At 36.4% G+C, this 17,323-nt stretch overlaps 1 protein-coding gene and 1 long non-coding RNA gene across 2 annotated transcripts in view; one reads left to right on the plus strand and one right to left on the minus strand.

The window, feature by feature from the left end:
- Positions 1-17,323, minus strand: part of LOC115230192 (B-box type zinc finger protein ncl-1) — an 89,677-nt gene that overhangs the window by 24,988 nt on the left and 47,366 nt on the right. The gene's annotated exons all lie outside the window — the stretch shown is intronic.
- LOC118762127 lies at positions 5,637-9,348 on the plus strand. The gene is made up of 3 exons (XR_004997905.1): positions 5,637-5,755; positions 6,889-6,890; positions 9,308-9,348. It is a non-coding gene; the product is annotated as an uncharacterized LOC118762127 (long non-coding RNA).

Raw genomic sequence — 17,323 nt, forward strand, 5'->3', positions numbered from 1 at the left:
AAATAATATCTACTGATTGTGCCATTCCACTAATTCATTCCCTACTGCCTGCATCCCACCAACAACAGCTCTCTTTCTGTGCCACACCACATTCATCATTTGTGCCACTGTAATACCTCACTACCTATCTTTCAAACTATTACACTGTGTGCCACACTTCATCTACTTTCTTGTTGTGCCATTCCACCACTACCTTTCTCACCATTATAATGTACAACACCTGTCTTACAATAAGTATTGTGATACACCTATACCACCACCACCACACCTTCCTCACAATAATAATGGACTACTTCACCAATGCCACCACCATCTTCTGACACTCCATCCACTTTTCTCACAGCACTGCTCTACTCTCACCACAATACAAGATATTGGTTTATTATCACTGGCCGGGAAACCACAACAAATATTTCCTATGTATTAATTTTTAACTTGTAATAATTATCTCCATGAATAGACAATCTAAGTTTTTTAAGATTTTGAAAAGGTTTAGCAACATATCTGCAATTTTATATATTACTGCATAATATTCTAGTGTTAAGATTTTGGTCAAAATCTGATTTTAAATATGAAGGCCTTAGTATGAGTGATTAGTCTGAAGCAGATTGGTACTCCGATGGTTAACTGTAGAGTTGAACAGATCTGTATCACTGAGACTCCACAATAATATCAAATTAAAACTGTAATTCATCATCATCACTATCACCACCACCGCTACTGTCGCCACCACCACCACCATCAGTTAATGTCTATTGCCCATGCTGACATGGGTTAGATGGTTTGAACAGAGCCAGCAAGCTGGGAAGCTGCACCAGACTCCAGGCATGGTTTCTATGGCTGCAATGCCCTTCTTAATGCCAACCACTTTACAGAGTGAGCTGGGTGCTTTTATGTGGCATTGCACAGGCATTTTTACATGGCACTTGTATGTGATCCTGCCATGTGTGCTTTTCACCACAAGAGGGACTGGTCTTAACACTTCTGCTGTGGAGTACAAGAAGGCATCTCAGTCCCTTGTCATCTCGCTTGAAAGGTTCAGCCTCCTGAAGTCATTCTTCAGTACTTCATAAAGTCCTTCAAAACCTATTTTTGGTGGTTTATAATGGAAAGGGGGTTTAAGATTGATGGGGACAAAAGGAGGAAGTCATCATACTGGAGACCTGGCATGAAATGAATAGAGCAAACTCCATTAAAGGCACCAAGGGCTAAACGATAGTGTTCAACCAGGCAACAAGTTAACTCTACTATCAAAAACAGGACATGTATCTCTGACAGGCTTCCATGTAGTTTCCAACTACAAAATTTCACTCACAAAGATTCAGCCATCTCAAGCTGCTGTAGAAGACACATGCCTAAATTTCATGCAGTGGGATTGAACCTGGAACTACATAATTACAAAGTGGACGTCGTAGGAATGCTAGGGTCTATGAGTTGGTGCCTGCCCCCACTTCCAAACTGAAATACAGAAGACCACCAATGTTTGTACTCAAAAACACTTTTGCTACGTTCTGAGTTCAAATTCCGTCGAGGTCGACTTTGCCTTCCATCCTTTCGGGGTCGATTAAATAAGTACCAGTTACACACTGGGGTCGATATAATCGACTCAATCCGTTTCTCTGTCCTTGTTTATCCCCTCTGTGTGTAGCGCCTTGTGGACAGTAAAGAAATAAGAAACACTCTCTGACAAGGTACTATCATTCTCAACAACAGTAATTTTGAATTCTTTCTTTTTCTTTTACCATCTACTTTGACTGACACAGTCTTGCTTACACTACATCTTAATAAAACCACAAATGACACAAATTCAATCATAAGTTTTTTCAATCAATAGTTATCTGGGATTAAACAATAGCAATAACTAAATCTCTGCTTCATTTTCCCCATTCTCTCTACCATTCTAATGTGATGTGATATTAAGAAAACTAGAAGCTAACATACTCTAATGCTTAGTTATTATATCAAAAATAACCTACCCAGAATTAGATTGCAAAAGTAGTAATTCAAACTCTTTTTTCAGATAATGGGATGGAACACAAAAATCAGATGCAATGCCAATATGCAGGGGATGATATATTTTTGATCAGAAATTCTAATAATAATTTCTATGAGTAACAGAGGTTTAGTAAAACAGTCAGTTGATTTTACAAAAGAAGCATATACTGCCTGGGAATGGTTCAGGTTACCTACTTCTAAGTATGAAGGAATTTTACTTAGTGTCATGTAAAAAGCACCCAGTACACTCTGTAAAGTGACTGGTGTTAGGAAGGGCATCAAGCTGTTGAAACCAAACCAAAACAGATTATGGAAAATAGTGCGGCCCCTGGTCTTTCCAGTTCCTGAAAAGCCAGCATGGAAAACATATAATGAATGATGATGATGATGATGATGATGATGTCTTCATGCATCACCTTCCTACTGTTTCCTTATCCTTAACCCTTTTCATACCAACCCACCGCAGACTGCTCCTGGTTCTAATATATAAACTTTACTGTTTTATATTGATTTAAATTAAACCTTGTATCTTCTGCTTCAAACACCACCCAAACAATCCATTCTATTATAGGCAGAATGGTTTGAAATTTGCAGGGGAGTCTAGTTGATCACATGCAACTGGTACCTATTTCACTGACCCTAAAAAGATGAAAGGCAAAGTCAATCTTGGTTGAACTCAGAATGTAATGGCAGACAAGATGCTAGTATAGGCCCAGATATTCTATTTCATGTTCAAACTTGCTAGATCTGACCTCTCACACCTACCTTACATTGTCATTACAAAAACAAACAACCAAATCATCAAAATTTCAAAGCTATGAGATAATACATGATACCTGCTTTACGTTCAAACTGGTCAGATCCAGTCTTTCACACATATCCTACTATGTCATTCTAAAGATATACAATCACATTATCAAAATGCTGAAGCTACAAGATAATGTATGATTAATTCAAAATGATATGAATAGATAGGTATAGCATTTGACAGAGTAATCTGAACGCTAAAGGGTCAAACAACAGCCTAATAATGACAAAGCTTCTGCACAGTTTCCAGTTACAAAATTTCACTAGCAAGGGATTCAGTCTTAATTCTTGACTTGACTTGAGACAGCATTCACCCGGGGTGGGTTGAGCTGGCTTCATTCATCCTCAATGCTGCATCTCTCACAAATGCCGACCAGACCTGGCAATTTGAGGCTAATGACCGCGTGATCTCCAACCACTCCTTATTCCAGCGGCGAGCGCCATAGATATGGGGGCCTAGGTTGGGTTCCAGATCAGCCTTGACTGTCATCAGCCAGGTTTTTCGTTGTCCACCACATCGCTTTCGCCACACCCCTCATGTACATCCTTCAAACATTCCTTAATTCTTATTTTACAATATTAATTGAAGCAAAAGCAGTGAATTTCAACAGAAATATAATAACAAATTAAAAAAAAAAAAATTCAAAATTGTGTTAGTATGGGTCTGATGGTTTTTGCAAGTGTTGAGTATTTACAAACTGCATGAACATTTTTTTTCACAGCTGGATACTTTTCCTACTACAAATCTCTCAACTGGAGTAGTATGACATTTTGTCAGCCCAGTAGACTGAAGCAAGCTGAGTAATGGTTTGCATTGCATCGTTAGAGCAACGCTATATTCTGTACTACTAATGATCTTCATTAAGCTCAATCCATTTAACTGTAAACAAGTATCAAGAAATTATTAGAGTGAATGGGATACGATTATTGATATTTAACAAAATATGTTTGCTTTTGGTTTGCAAACCTGAGATGTGTCCTTATGCCCCTGGATGAAACTTAAGATAAAATGACATTCTTATTCTGTTCCAAATTAAGATTTCAATCAACAGTGCACTCCTCCCTACCATGACCATCAAAATCAACCCCCCGCAAGCCACCACCACCACCACCACATCACACTTTATTCCAGGTTGACTGACATCTGCTTCATCAATACCACAAGATATTTCTCCACCCTCAACCATGTGTTGACTGAATCATAAGACATGGATGAATAAAGATGAATTATGACAAGTTATAACCATCTTTGTAATTCCAACAAAACTTCAAACAACAACAACAAATCAATAAAAATAATAACAGTGAGGAACAAAGTTGTTTTCAAATCCAAAAATAAAATGTCAACATAATTTCTAAAAAAAAGACTTAGGAAAAGAAAAACACCAAAATAACAAAAAAAGAAAGACAGGCTGACGCTGACAGTGACTCATGACAGAGTAGTAGCTGTATCATCAGTGCAGTGTATGAGAGAAACAATCTAACAGAAACGAAGCTTGTTTTGTTCAATTAGCTTTAACAGATTATTTATCATCATCACCATCATTATTATTATTATTATTATTATTAGTATTATTATCATTATTATTATTACTATTACTATTATTATGCTAGGTCATACTGACATCGCATTGTTTGTCAAAAGCAAACTCAGGTCTAGTGACATCATTGACAAGGTGAGAGCAAACTGAAAAATCTGGTTTTATTATATTTATACCCCACCTAAACTATAAACCCCACATCTCATGAGCCAATGAGGAAGCCACTATGTGATTGCTCAATCTGCTAGAAGAAGCCATTAAATCTCACTCAAACTACACTGCTATGTTGAAAGACATACTGAAGGTTTCATTGACATAGGAGAAACTGAACTTAGTCTTTTTTTTTTATATGAGTCACCAGTTCCTTTTTTACTTCCAGCATTATGTAAAGAATGAACTGCTTAGTTGTCCTTCTACAAAGGGCTCTGTAGACAGAGCCTTAATCAGAGCCATTATGTAACATATTGGGGGTAAATGCTATCAATTCCCCCTCGAAATTGCTATCCTTAAACCTTCGTTAGAAACTATGTTTTACACCAAAACTCATATTTAAACTCTCATAAAAGAAACAAAAATTCTTCTGTCTCCTACATTGTGAAATAAGCATTATTTCCAGTAATGTTGTTTATTTACTTTAAAACAAAAAGTATTAACAAAAAAAATAATTTATAAAATTAAATAAGAATTATGAATTCTACAAAGACATACTAATGAGAACTATTTGGTTATATACAGTTAAGAAAATCAAATCCACATAAGGGTAAAGACAACAATAACCCTGTTAACACTATATAGGAGAGCCACAATTATTTCTAAAGAACCATGTGTCAGAATTAGACAAGAAACAGAGAGTGGAGAAGAGAGAGAGATATTGATTTTGTAGCTTATTTTTATGTATAAGTTATGCATAAAAACAGTCAATTTACAGATCACTCAATACCTTTCTGAATGCATTTGTTTTACTGTTGCAAGTTTGGCTTTGAAGCCCTCATCAAATTGTTTGGTGATGATTACTAAGCTAAAACTTGTCAGTATTTTTCCATGTTGGTGCATTATGCATGTGCTACATGTATCAGTTTGACTAAAGCTTACATGACTAAGTTTCATGGATATGTAGGGCATGTTCATCTCATTGGAGTTGGAGGCAGAGACTACCTCCGAATACTTGAGATGGGTGCAATCTATGCACCTGCATTCAGCTGTAACTCCAACCATATGTGTTGAGTCAGTGACACTTCATTCTTTGTTAACTAACTTGTGTGTGTGTGCATTGACGCTTTTGAAACAGACTTGGTTGAAACAACTTCTGGCTTTGTAGTACAAATGTCTTGTTATCAAAAGTTCTGAATTAAAATCTTCCATCCAAATTTTAGTCACAATCTAAGTTCCTAACGCTAGCTTAATGTTAACTAGTTCTCCTCTCACTCTCTCTCTCTCACACTATATATATATATATATATATAAAACGTAAAAAACACCCACTACACTCAGAGTGGTTGGCGTTAGGAAGGGCATCCAGTTGTAGAAACACTGCCAAACCAGACTGGAGCCGGGTGCAGCCTCCATGGCTTGCCAGACCCCGGTCGAACCGTCCAACCCATGCTAGCATGGAAAACAGACGTTAAACAATGATGGTGATGATGATATATATAGCTGTGGTAGATACTTAATGCTATAAGATTTAGATTATATATATATATATATATATACACACACATATACATATATTGCTTAGGAAGAGAAAGAAAGAGAGAGAGAGAGAGGAGAGAGAGAGAGAGAGAGAGAGAGAGCACATGGTCAAAATACAGAATAGATGAATTAGAATGTGATGTATGAAGCATGTGTGTCTATTTCTTACATAAATCATGCCCGAGTATTTTAAAATTTTTCTCTGGTCTAATGTTATTTATAGCCTTCTTCTCACATAAGACGATTTACATTCACACAAACAGCATTTTGATTGCATTCCCATTGTTTGTTCCATTTACCTGACATTGACCCTAGTTGACGCAAATATCTCTCTCTCACACGCTAACATAATGCTACAAGTGTCTGCTTATATTCTGGATGCAATACGTTAATTTAATTTCCTGTCTAGGTAATAATGTGTACATACATCTTGTATTGGTATATTCTGGAGTCTTTTTTCTTTTCCATGGCCTTTAGTTATAGCTCTAATTATTATTTTTTTGTTTTTAAATTTGGACCACTGATTCTCAACAGCTGTTCCATGGACAACAACTTTTTCAAATTACTCAATGCCCAAAGTCTTTCAAAGAACAAAACCACATGCTTTGACCAATAAGTGCCAGACTTGAGAAAACAGAAAAAAAAAAAAAATTATAAATACTACATACTAAGATTTGAACCATCACACTTAAACTTCAGAAATTTTACATTTGGACTGCTCAACCACTGCACTACAATAGTAAAATGTCAAAATTTTATTTGTGAAGTTTATGGTTGGAGTGTTTTTTATCAAAAAAAAACAAAAAAAACTGAAAGCAATTCTAAAGAACTAGCTTAACTCAAACTTTATCTGGAGAAGTGTCTATTTGACTTGTCAATAAAGATAGTGATTATTTTTGAGTGGCAGTTGTTATCACTGAAGTGGTAACATCTCAACTCAAAAGGATATTCTATGAAAGAACAAGCAACATCATGAGTAATTCCTATAGTGTTGCACAGAAAGTTGCACAAAGCACGAAGATTCTTGCAAGCGTATAACAACTTGAGTTACTTTATGCAAAAGAAATATTGGTAAGGAAACCACAAGGAAGTTGGATAACATATCTGTCTCCAACAACATGTGAGACAAAAGAGAAACTGAGAAGTTAGAAAACAAGGACAACTAAATCATGAACAAAATAAAAGAAGTCTCCAATATTTGTCATATCATTAGATGAAGCGATTAATATTTTAATGTCCTTTCTCTAAATTATCAATATTTACATGAAGTATCATTGACAGAGCCGAGGCAAATCTTTATTGTGTGAGATTATCGAAAACACAACAAAGGCTCAAAGTATGTTGGAAATTGCAAACAATTTCTTTGAAGAGAATAGTTTGAAAGGGAAAAACCATGTTAATGCTATGCCTGATGGTGCACCAGTCATGCTGTGTTGAAGATCTGGTTGCCAAACAGTTGTGAGAGAGTGTTACAGTTGAGAGAAGTACTAGCATAAAAATTATTACTTCATAAAATAAACTAAATTGCTTTAAAAGGGTTAGTGAAGTTAGTTAATTACATAAAATTATCAGCTGCACAATTAAAATAACTTTGAAGTGTTATTTTAGACCTCTATGTGATAGCAGTCAGTAGGAAGGGTAGTCAATCGAATTTTCCAAGCACGGGGATTGGGGCAGGGGAGTTATTCTCCATGGGAATGGTGAAGATGAATACTGAAGCTTGCTTGCTTAGAGGGAATATTCCAAATTTTGGACAAGCTGAATCTTTAGTTACATAGTGAGGTGGAAGGGATATCATGCTCTTGCTTTATGAGGCTGGGGTCATTTTCAGTTTGTGGTCCCATGGGCATCATCATGCATAGAGCTGACCAAATCCACCAGTGCCCTCCATCACTGGCAGTGTTGTGCCAGTCCCTCTGCATCTGCCAAGGTAGTGTCAAGCCTCTGGTGATCTTCCCCCAATCATGTCCAGCCATGTGGTGTGGAACCTGCCATGAGGCTTCTTCCAGCATAGAAAAAGTGATAATTTATTCTCTCAATAACATATAATCAAACATTTCTTGCAAAGTTGAATCTATGGATTGAACATTTACTTCAATTTCCAATGTTTTGATGCAAAACCCACAGGAAAGAAGGCTATTCAAAGCAAAATTATCAAATATTTGAAAAACTGAATTCCAGAACTGTCAAAGGGTGGCATATCCTACACCAGGAGCCATTTTATATCAGATCTTGTCTTGTTGCATGATTGTTGTAAACAAACATCAACATCATACAAACAGTGTCATCTCCTTTTAATCTTCTATGGAAACTTGTCTAACCTTGGGGAAAATATTTTGCTTGGAGACAGGAGAGGGTTGGCAACAGAAAGAACATCCAGTTGTAGGAAATTTGCCTGTGGATGCTCGGAGAGAGTAGCCACTAAAATAAGAATAGCCTGGGCAAAGTTCAGAAAGCTCTTACCTCTACTGGTGACAAAGGGCCCCTTGTTCAGAGTGAAAGTAGATTGTATGTTGCATGTGTGCAAACTGCCAAGCTACATGGCAGTGAAACATGGGCTGTAACTACTGAAGACGTGCATAGGCTTGAAAGAAATGAAGCTAGTATGATCCGCTGGATGTGTCATGTCAGTGTGCATGCATGACAGAGTGTAAGTGTCCTGAAAGAAATGTTGGACATAAGAAGAATCAGATGTGGCGTGCAAGAGAGAGGACTGTGCTGGTATGGTCATGTGCTGCATATGGATAAGGAGAGCTGTGTGAAGAAGTGTCACTCCCTAACAGTGGAAGGAACCCGTGGAAGAGGCAGGAAGACATAGGATAAGGTGGTGAAGCATGACCTTCGAACGATGGGCCTCACAGAGACAGTGACGAAAGACCGAGACCTCTGGAGATATGCTGTGATTGAAAAGCGCCAGCAAGAAAGTGAGATCACAGCTATAGCCTACACCAGTGTCGCATAACCAGCCCATTTAAAAAAGTACCTTGGAATCATTTGGCGACATGCTGTGCTTGAGGAGACCTATTGAGTCAAGTAAAATCAAAATCAAATCACAATCAAATGGAAATTGTAGTTGTGACCAATGCCAGTGCCGCCTGACAGAATTTTTATTCAAGTGTCAATTATTAAAATTCTTTGTAGAAAATTAATTTAACCCTTTCGTTACCAACCCAGCTCTGGCTCTACAAGTGTCTTGTTTTCATAAGTTTTGCATTAAAATATACCACCAAACCTCAGTTGCAATTTATGTTCCTAACACTTGTTTAATGATAAAGTTATTTTACTAAATTCTTTGTTATATTTAAAATAATTGAAAGAAACACAGAGCATTTAAAAATAAATACAGTAACGAAAGGGTTAATGATTGCCTCAGCCAGTATGAGGCCTAAGTTTACAGAAGAGCAGCAGCCATCTTTAAACTATTACTATACTCTAACACACACACACACACACACATATATATATATATACTTAATCTATATAACATATTAAGTAGTCTTTAGTTTGTTCAGGAAACCACTTGTAAATTATTATAATACATGTATAAAGTGAAACTGGTTGGTTAGTGTCTCCAACAGAAATGAATGATCTATGAAGTAGACCTCCTTAAGATCTGGCAGATAATCAAGTATTTAAGAGACTAAGCAATTGTTGGTTTTAACATATTAAGAGTTTTCTATTTTGAGATTTACAACTGTTAGAATCTCCAACAAGATCAACATAAATTAAAGTTAAACTCAATTTTTTTTAACTTCATTCCTGTAGTCCAACAATGATTTGCACTTTATTCGGGGTTTTTTTTTTGGGGGGGGGGGTTAAAGTTTCTTCCATTCATACACGGCTTAAGTGATACTAATACTGAACTACATTTGGAAGATTGCCACCTCTAAATGCACAGCAGTCCTAGACATTCTCAAAAAAAGAAAGAAAAAAAGGGCCATCCAGCTGACTGGTGTGAAGTAATTCACCAACCCTTCTGATCTATAGGTATGCTATCTCCTCATTTTACCTTTGCTATAACTAATACTATACCTATTTCTTTATTACCCACAAGGGGCTAAACATAGAGGAGACAAACATGGACAGACATAAGTATTAAGTTGATTACATCGACCCCAGTGCATAACTGGTACTCAATTTATTGACCCCGAAAGGATGAAAGGCAAAGTCGACCTCGGCGGAATTTGAACTCACAACATCACAGCAGCCGAAATACCGCTAAGCATTTCGCCCAACGTGCTACTAGCAAGTGGCATAATTTCAAACCACTGCCCCTTATCCCCATTTCATTTATTCATCTCACTTCCTCTCCAACCCACCCAATAGTGATCCTACAGCCACCAAGTCGTGCATGAGTTACTTTGTCCAGTCCCTTTCTCTCCAGAACAGCATTCTGCTAAAATTTGCTCCTTGCCTATTTTTTACAGAAGCTGTCAATTTGTAAACCATTCAAGAGATAAATCTCCTCACAGTCTTAAAAGGCTTGTGAAAGTACAGATCCTTCTTTCAAAAGCTATACAAAGAAAAAAAAATTGCTTTGATACCAGCATTGCTGATTGTTATTATCGGACAAAAGGCTAGCATCATCGGTGACAAAACAGCCTACATATAGACCAGTGTCTGTATGTGGATTGAACTTTCTCCTAAAAGTACAGGAAAATGCACACAAATAGAATGTATTTGTTGAAAGAATACTTTTCTCCGCAGCATCAAGCTACACATTGAGTAATAGTGGTTAAATAGATAGCTAAAGACTCATACTTGATGCAGTATTTTGTCCTTGGTGAACCCTTTACCATTCAGATTACTCTCTGCTTAACTCTTTTACTGGTGTTTCAGTCATTTGACTGTGGCCACGCTGGAGCACCGCCTTTAGTTGAGCAAATCGACCCCAGGACTTATTTTTTTGTAAGCCTGGTACTTATTCTATTGGTCTCTTTTGCCGAACTGCTAAGTTACGGGGACGTAAACACACCAGCATCGGTTGTCAAGCGATGTTGGGGAGACAAACACATACACACACACACACACATTATATATATATATATATATATTATATATATATATATATATATATATATATGTATATATATATGTATATAATATATACATGACATGCTTCTCTCAGTTTCTGTCTACCAAATCCACTCACAAGGCTTTGGTCGGCCTGAGGTTATAGTAGAAGACACTTGCCCAAGGTGCCACGCAGTGGGACTGAACCCGGAAGCTACTTACCACACAGCCACTCCTACGCCACTCATTCACATTGTTTTGAATTAATCATGCAGTATCTTGTAGCTTCAAAATTCTGATGACTTGATACTTTATTGGAAATATAATCAAGAATAGGTAAGCATGTGATTCAAACAATATTACGAGTTCCACTTTCCCTAATCTAGTTATCCCAGTTATGTAGTAAGGAGACAATCTTCTTTATACACCTTGTACCAAATCTCTGTTGAAAGTCATATTATCATTGTATGCGTGTATGTGCACATTGATATACCAGTTTTTCATGTTATACTGTAAAGTGTACTGAAGGGTTTGCCAAATAAATATCAAGAGAAGGGGAAAATTGATATGGATGTAGATAGGTAAGGGTATGTAATGCCTGTTATAAAAAAGTTTGATTCACAAACACAAATTTCCTGAGTTCATGCCACGGGTAGGCATTATTATTGATAGCCTCAAAAAATCATTAACCCTTTTGTTACTGTATTTATTTTGAGATGCTCTGTGTTTCTTTAAATTATTTTAAATATAACAATGAATTTAGTAAAATAACTTACTTATCATTAAGCTAGTGTTAGGAACATAAATTGCAACTAATGTTTGCTGGTATATTTTAATGAAAAACTAATGAAAACAAGACATTTATACTACAGAGCCAGAGCCGGTTTCGGCCGGGTTGGTAACGAAAGGGTTAAAGAAACAACCAAAGACATGGAAATATATTTTTGTGTAAGACTTAGATGATACAATGTATGCAAAGTTCCTTAACCGACGGATGACCCATCCAGCTAGCAAGGGGAAAGGAAAACAAAAAAAAATGAACATTGAAACTGTAATGGAGGGATTGTGGTGGTGGTGGTGGTGGTGGTAGTGATGATAACAATGATGGCAGAAGTGATGTTCATGATGATGATGATGACAAAGATGACAACAGTGATGATGATGATGATATCGGTTAATTAGCTACTCTCCCCCATTTTATTCCTTGATCGAAAGACCACCTTTCTCATGACATTAGAGCTTAGTGTAAGAAAATACATCTCAATGTCAAACAGTCTTTGAATGCGTCAAATCAGTTTTAACAAAATTAACATATTTGTTGGAAAACATTACCTTTTTGTTTAAATCAATTTTGAAAATATGGAAGATTTTATCAGAATAACTTTGTTGGTGTTTGGAACATAAATGAACATGAAATTTCAATGGAAGATTTTTTTAATTTAGATCACTTTAAACCAGGATGTTTGTATCATACAACCAGGGGTGGTCCCCAATGGATTGATATTTAAGTTAAAATATTTTTAAAAGCCAATGCAAAGCAACAATGCTGTGAAAAAATGACATTAGTTCAGTGGCTATTATTTTGACAAAGAGACAACTCTGGGCATGCTTCATTCTTATTAGACCTTCTCAGCAAAGCATACTGCTCGCTGTAGTTGCTAAAGGTTGTAATGAGAGAATCAGTAGATGTCTAACATTGTTCATGAGTAAACATGAAAGAGTAAATGATTAAAAAAAAAAAAGGAAAAAGAAATAATCATTGCAGTGAAAATTACTCAAAGAAATTATTCATAAGTATAACTGGATTCACATAAATATGCTAGTAACTATGAATGCAAAAGAGGAAAGTGTTCAGATAGTTGGTACAGAAATATGGTACCATTGGGGAAGTGTTAAAATTTTACCAAATGAAAATAAATGACAGAAATAATTAAAGAAAAATTTGAATAATATACTTAAGATATCAACAACAAATGAGTCGAAGAAGGGAGCTGCTAATGTGCTCAAAATAACAAAAAAAAAATCTCCCTATTACCTTCAAGAGAAGACATCAGACAATTTAGTACTGGATACACTTGAGTCTAGAGAAAGCAGACAAGATAGACACTTAAAATTTTAAGTCTGCTGGATCAGAGCTATTCAAGGACTAACTAAAAGCAACAGCGACAATCATAACCAATAAGATGAGACAATTTAACTAAAAGCAGAAATTAAGTGATTTAATGAACCTGTTAAAATCATCTTTGAAGGAGAAATATCAAAGTTGCTTTAAGATATAAACCATTACTTCTAACGCAAACCACTTCAAACAAGCCTTGTTCTAAGCATCATATTAAACATAATTAGCATCACAGACGGTCATTAGTTTAGAAAGCCAAACATCAGGTAACTTGCTATCTTTATCTATGACATCAAACTATCTACCTTTGTCATTCTAGAGGGAAATAGATATTAGATGCAGATAAACATGATACGTTCTCAGTATCGTGATGAAGACCAATCAAAAAATAAGAACTGTGTTTTCTTCACATGGGAATATAAGATATAGCCAAAAAAAAAAAAAAAAGAAAAAAATTGTTTCAGTAACTGCTTCTTTTTCATTCATCATTCCTTCTTTCTTTCTCTTACACACAATCTACTCTTTCTCTTTCTCTCTCTCTCTCTTTCTTTCTCCCACCACATACATTGCTAGATAAGATGTTCATTAGCGAGTGGTGGGAATAATTTACAAATCTATCTTCAAAAGAAATAAATATATATAAATGTGTATATACAAACAGACAAATACTTGTACATGTGTATGTATATATATATATATATATATATATACACAGACTGATAAACAGTTACACATACATACACACAATTTTTTTAGTCATTAAGCTTCATTTTATTGGATAACAATACAAAATACATGCATATAAGTAAAAGCACTCTGTTACTAATAGCAATTGAAAAACTATATGTGCTTGTTTATAATTTTCTAAATTTTCTTTCTCAACTACTAATGTTTCAGTGCCATTCATCTGACAGCAAAATAGCAGAATCTGTAGAGCAGAGAACCAAATATCGTGTGGTATTTTTTCTGGTTCTCGGCCACTTTTTCCCAAAGCCATGTACTTGTGCACATTCATATATTTTACAACTGGGAAAGGCTAAAAACCAACATGCACATACAAGGGTTTTGAAATAAAATCATATTTACTTTAATTGAAGATATATGAGCAATGGTCATGGTTAATTCCATGGATGCATACATACTTTTCAAAAAAAAAAAGAAAAACGACAAAATTTTCAAACAATGCATATTCTAAGCACATGTAAAGTAAAAAAAAAAAGAAATTAGAGGCACAGGAGTGGCTGTGTGGTAAGTAGCTTGCTTACGAACCACATTGTTCCGGGTTCAGTCCCACTGCGTAGCACCTTGGGCAAGTGTCTTCTGCTACAGCCTTGGGCCAACCAAAGCCTTTGAGTGGATTTGGTAGACAGAAACTGAAAGAAGCCTGTCATATATATGTGTGTGTGTGTGTATATATATATATATATATATATATATCTGTATGCGTGTGTGTATATGTTTGTGTGTCTGTGTTTGTCTCCCCAACATCGCTTGACAACCGATGCTGGTGTGTTTACGTCCCTGTAACCTAGCGCTTCGACAAAAGAGACCCATAGAATAACTACCAGGTTTACAAAGAATAAGTCCTGGGGTCAATTTGCTCAACTAAAAAGGTGGTGCTCCAGCATGGCCACACTCAAATGACTGAAACAAGTAAAAGTGCAAAAGAGAGGAAACACTGTTTTCTATACTGCTGAGATCAACATGCCTTTTATCTAATTAGAATTGATAGAATAAAATACCAGTCAAGGCCAGTTGGAATGGCAGAATTATTAGAGCATTCTTGTATTGTTTTTATTTTCCCCCTTTCATTAAACCTCTAAGACTCATAAAACCAGTCATAAAACCAGAGCTTAATCCTATTTCCATCCAGTGTAAGTGACTGGGATCACAACACTTAATCCAGAACAGGATGTGTGGCTGAACATTGAGTCAAGACTCTTTGTTCTGACCCTTTGAATTTTAAGTACTTGGATGCTAGACCTAATTTGTTGCTCTGCTTAACACAACCACCTGGTCCTTAGGTGCTTTTACTAGAGTCTATATCAGGTTGCAAGTATTCAGGACTCACTCCTGTTGTTTTCTTTTTAATCATTTACTGCTACTACACATAAAAACCATCTTGACTCCTCCTCCTCAACATTTAAATGTCTACTTTGGTATGCTTGCATGGGTCACAAAGAATTAATTGAGGTAAATTTTCTATGGCAACTCACTTCCTGTTGCTAATCCTCAGGTGTTTCCAAGCAAGGATTAATAATCCCCTCATCTATCACACAATGAACAGTCCAAACTAGAAACAAACAACACTTGAATGTTTACAAGTTGTGAAGCACACATGAACATGAGAAAACGTGAACTTGTTCACACTATCACATACATAAATATATAGCTACCTACATGAGTTAAACATACACATACTTATTGAGTTCCTTCCACCAATTTCACTCACAAGGTTTTGGTCAACCCATGACTATAGTATAGAACATTAGTTAACAACATTCAGTGGGACTGAAACCCTAACCATATGGTTTTGAGGCCAGCTCCATAACCTCACAGCCATGCCTGTGCTTATACAAGGTCTGATTAATAAGTATCTGAACTGTTGCTATAGTAATGAAACTAAAGCATGCAGAGTGAAGTGGCATGGCACAGATTCACCTTGAACTTGGGTTTGCATATGCACTAAGTTTTAACGTTCTAGCTCACTTATGCTGTTTACAGCAGTGTTTGGAAGGAAGGTATGTAGTGTGTGATCATCGCACTGACCTTGACAGAGAAAGTTGTCATGGTGATACCTGCTCAAAGGCTTACACAAAGTTGCAGAAAGTGTATAGAGAGGAGTGTAAGAGCTGCACATCAAATTACCATCCTTGAGTTATCAGAGGATAAGCAGTCCATTATCACTGAAGATTTGGTTATGAGCCACATGCCTGCCAAGTTTGTGCCAAAACTGCTTTCAACTGATCAAAAAGACACTGGGGTTTCAGTTGCACAAGATATCCTTGATTGTATCGAGAATGATGAAAACTTTCCGAAAACTTAGTGCTGTCCTCTGACTTGCCAGCTCTTGTTGAACCATCCAACCCATGCCAACAAGGAAAACGGGCATTAAAACCAGGCACTGGGGGCTTGGTGCAGTCTTCTGCCTTGCCAGTTCTTGTCAAATAGTCCAACCCATGCCAGTATGGAAGTATGGAGGCAGTAAATGATGATGATGTAGTGTTTTTTTTTTTTTTGTTTGTTTGTTGCTAAGACTGTATAAAGCTTTTTAAGATCTCAATTCATGGAATCAGTGTAGATTTGGCATGAGTGACATGTGAACGATTGAATGATTTAGTGCAGAATGTTACACAGGAATAAAGGACAGTATAATTGTATGGGAGAGGGCATTGTTGGTATAGCAATAGCCAATAGGTCACGGAGTAAACGAGGGTCAGTGAGTACTCCATCAGCACATATCACTGGAAGGAAGCCACTCTCTCAAGGGACAAGAGATTAACATAGCATATAGGGGCAGGCACTTTTGGCAGGAGATTCAAAGGTCACTATCAAAAGCTTTACTGATGTCAAGACTTTCATTAAATTCTTAAAGGCACTTACTGGTGAGCGATACAGGAGAGCAGGTCCCCTATAGAGTTGCACAAACCAAACTGGCAATCACTAAGAAAAACAACAGATATGGTCAAAGGATTGCTCATGATTGTCTTCATTAACATTGAGATGCCATATTGTTAGGACATTGTGCCTGTATATCATCAGTTAACAAGCACCATCACTACCACCATTTTGCAAAATGGCAGAAAAGTTAGGATCAGACAAAATCCCTTACATTACCTGTTCTAACTCTAAAATTTGATTTCAAAATAAGCCAAGGTAAACTTTGCTCGTCATTCTACTGATATCAATGACAAAACATTAAACCTGGATTAGTTTATTCAACTAACGCCCTTCCTCAAATTTCAAATGTTGTGTCTATGTTATGAATAATTATTATGATTATTATTATTATTATTATTATTAAGATGGTAAGCTGGCAGAATCATTAGTACACTGGACGAACTGCTTGTCATTCACTATGTTCTGAGTTCAAATTCTGTCACGGTCGACTTTGCCTTTCATCCTTCCAGAGTCGATAAATTAAGTACCAGTGGAATAC

Source organism: Octopus sinensis, linkage group LG2, assembly GCF_006345805.1.
Source record: "Octopus sinensis linkage group LG2, ASM634580v1, whole genome shotgun sequence".
NCBI lineage: Eukaryota > Metazoa > Mollusca > Cephalopoda > Octopoda > Octopodidae > Octopus > Octopus sinensis.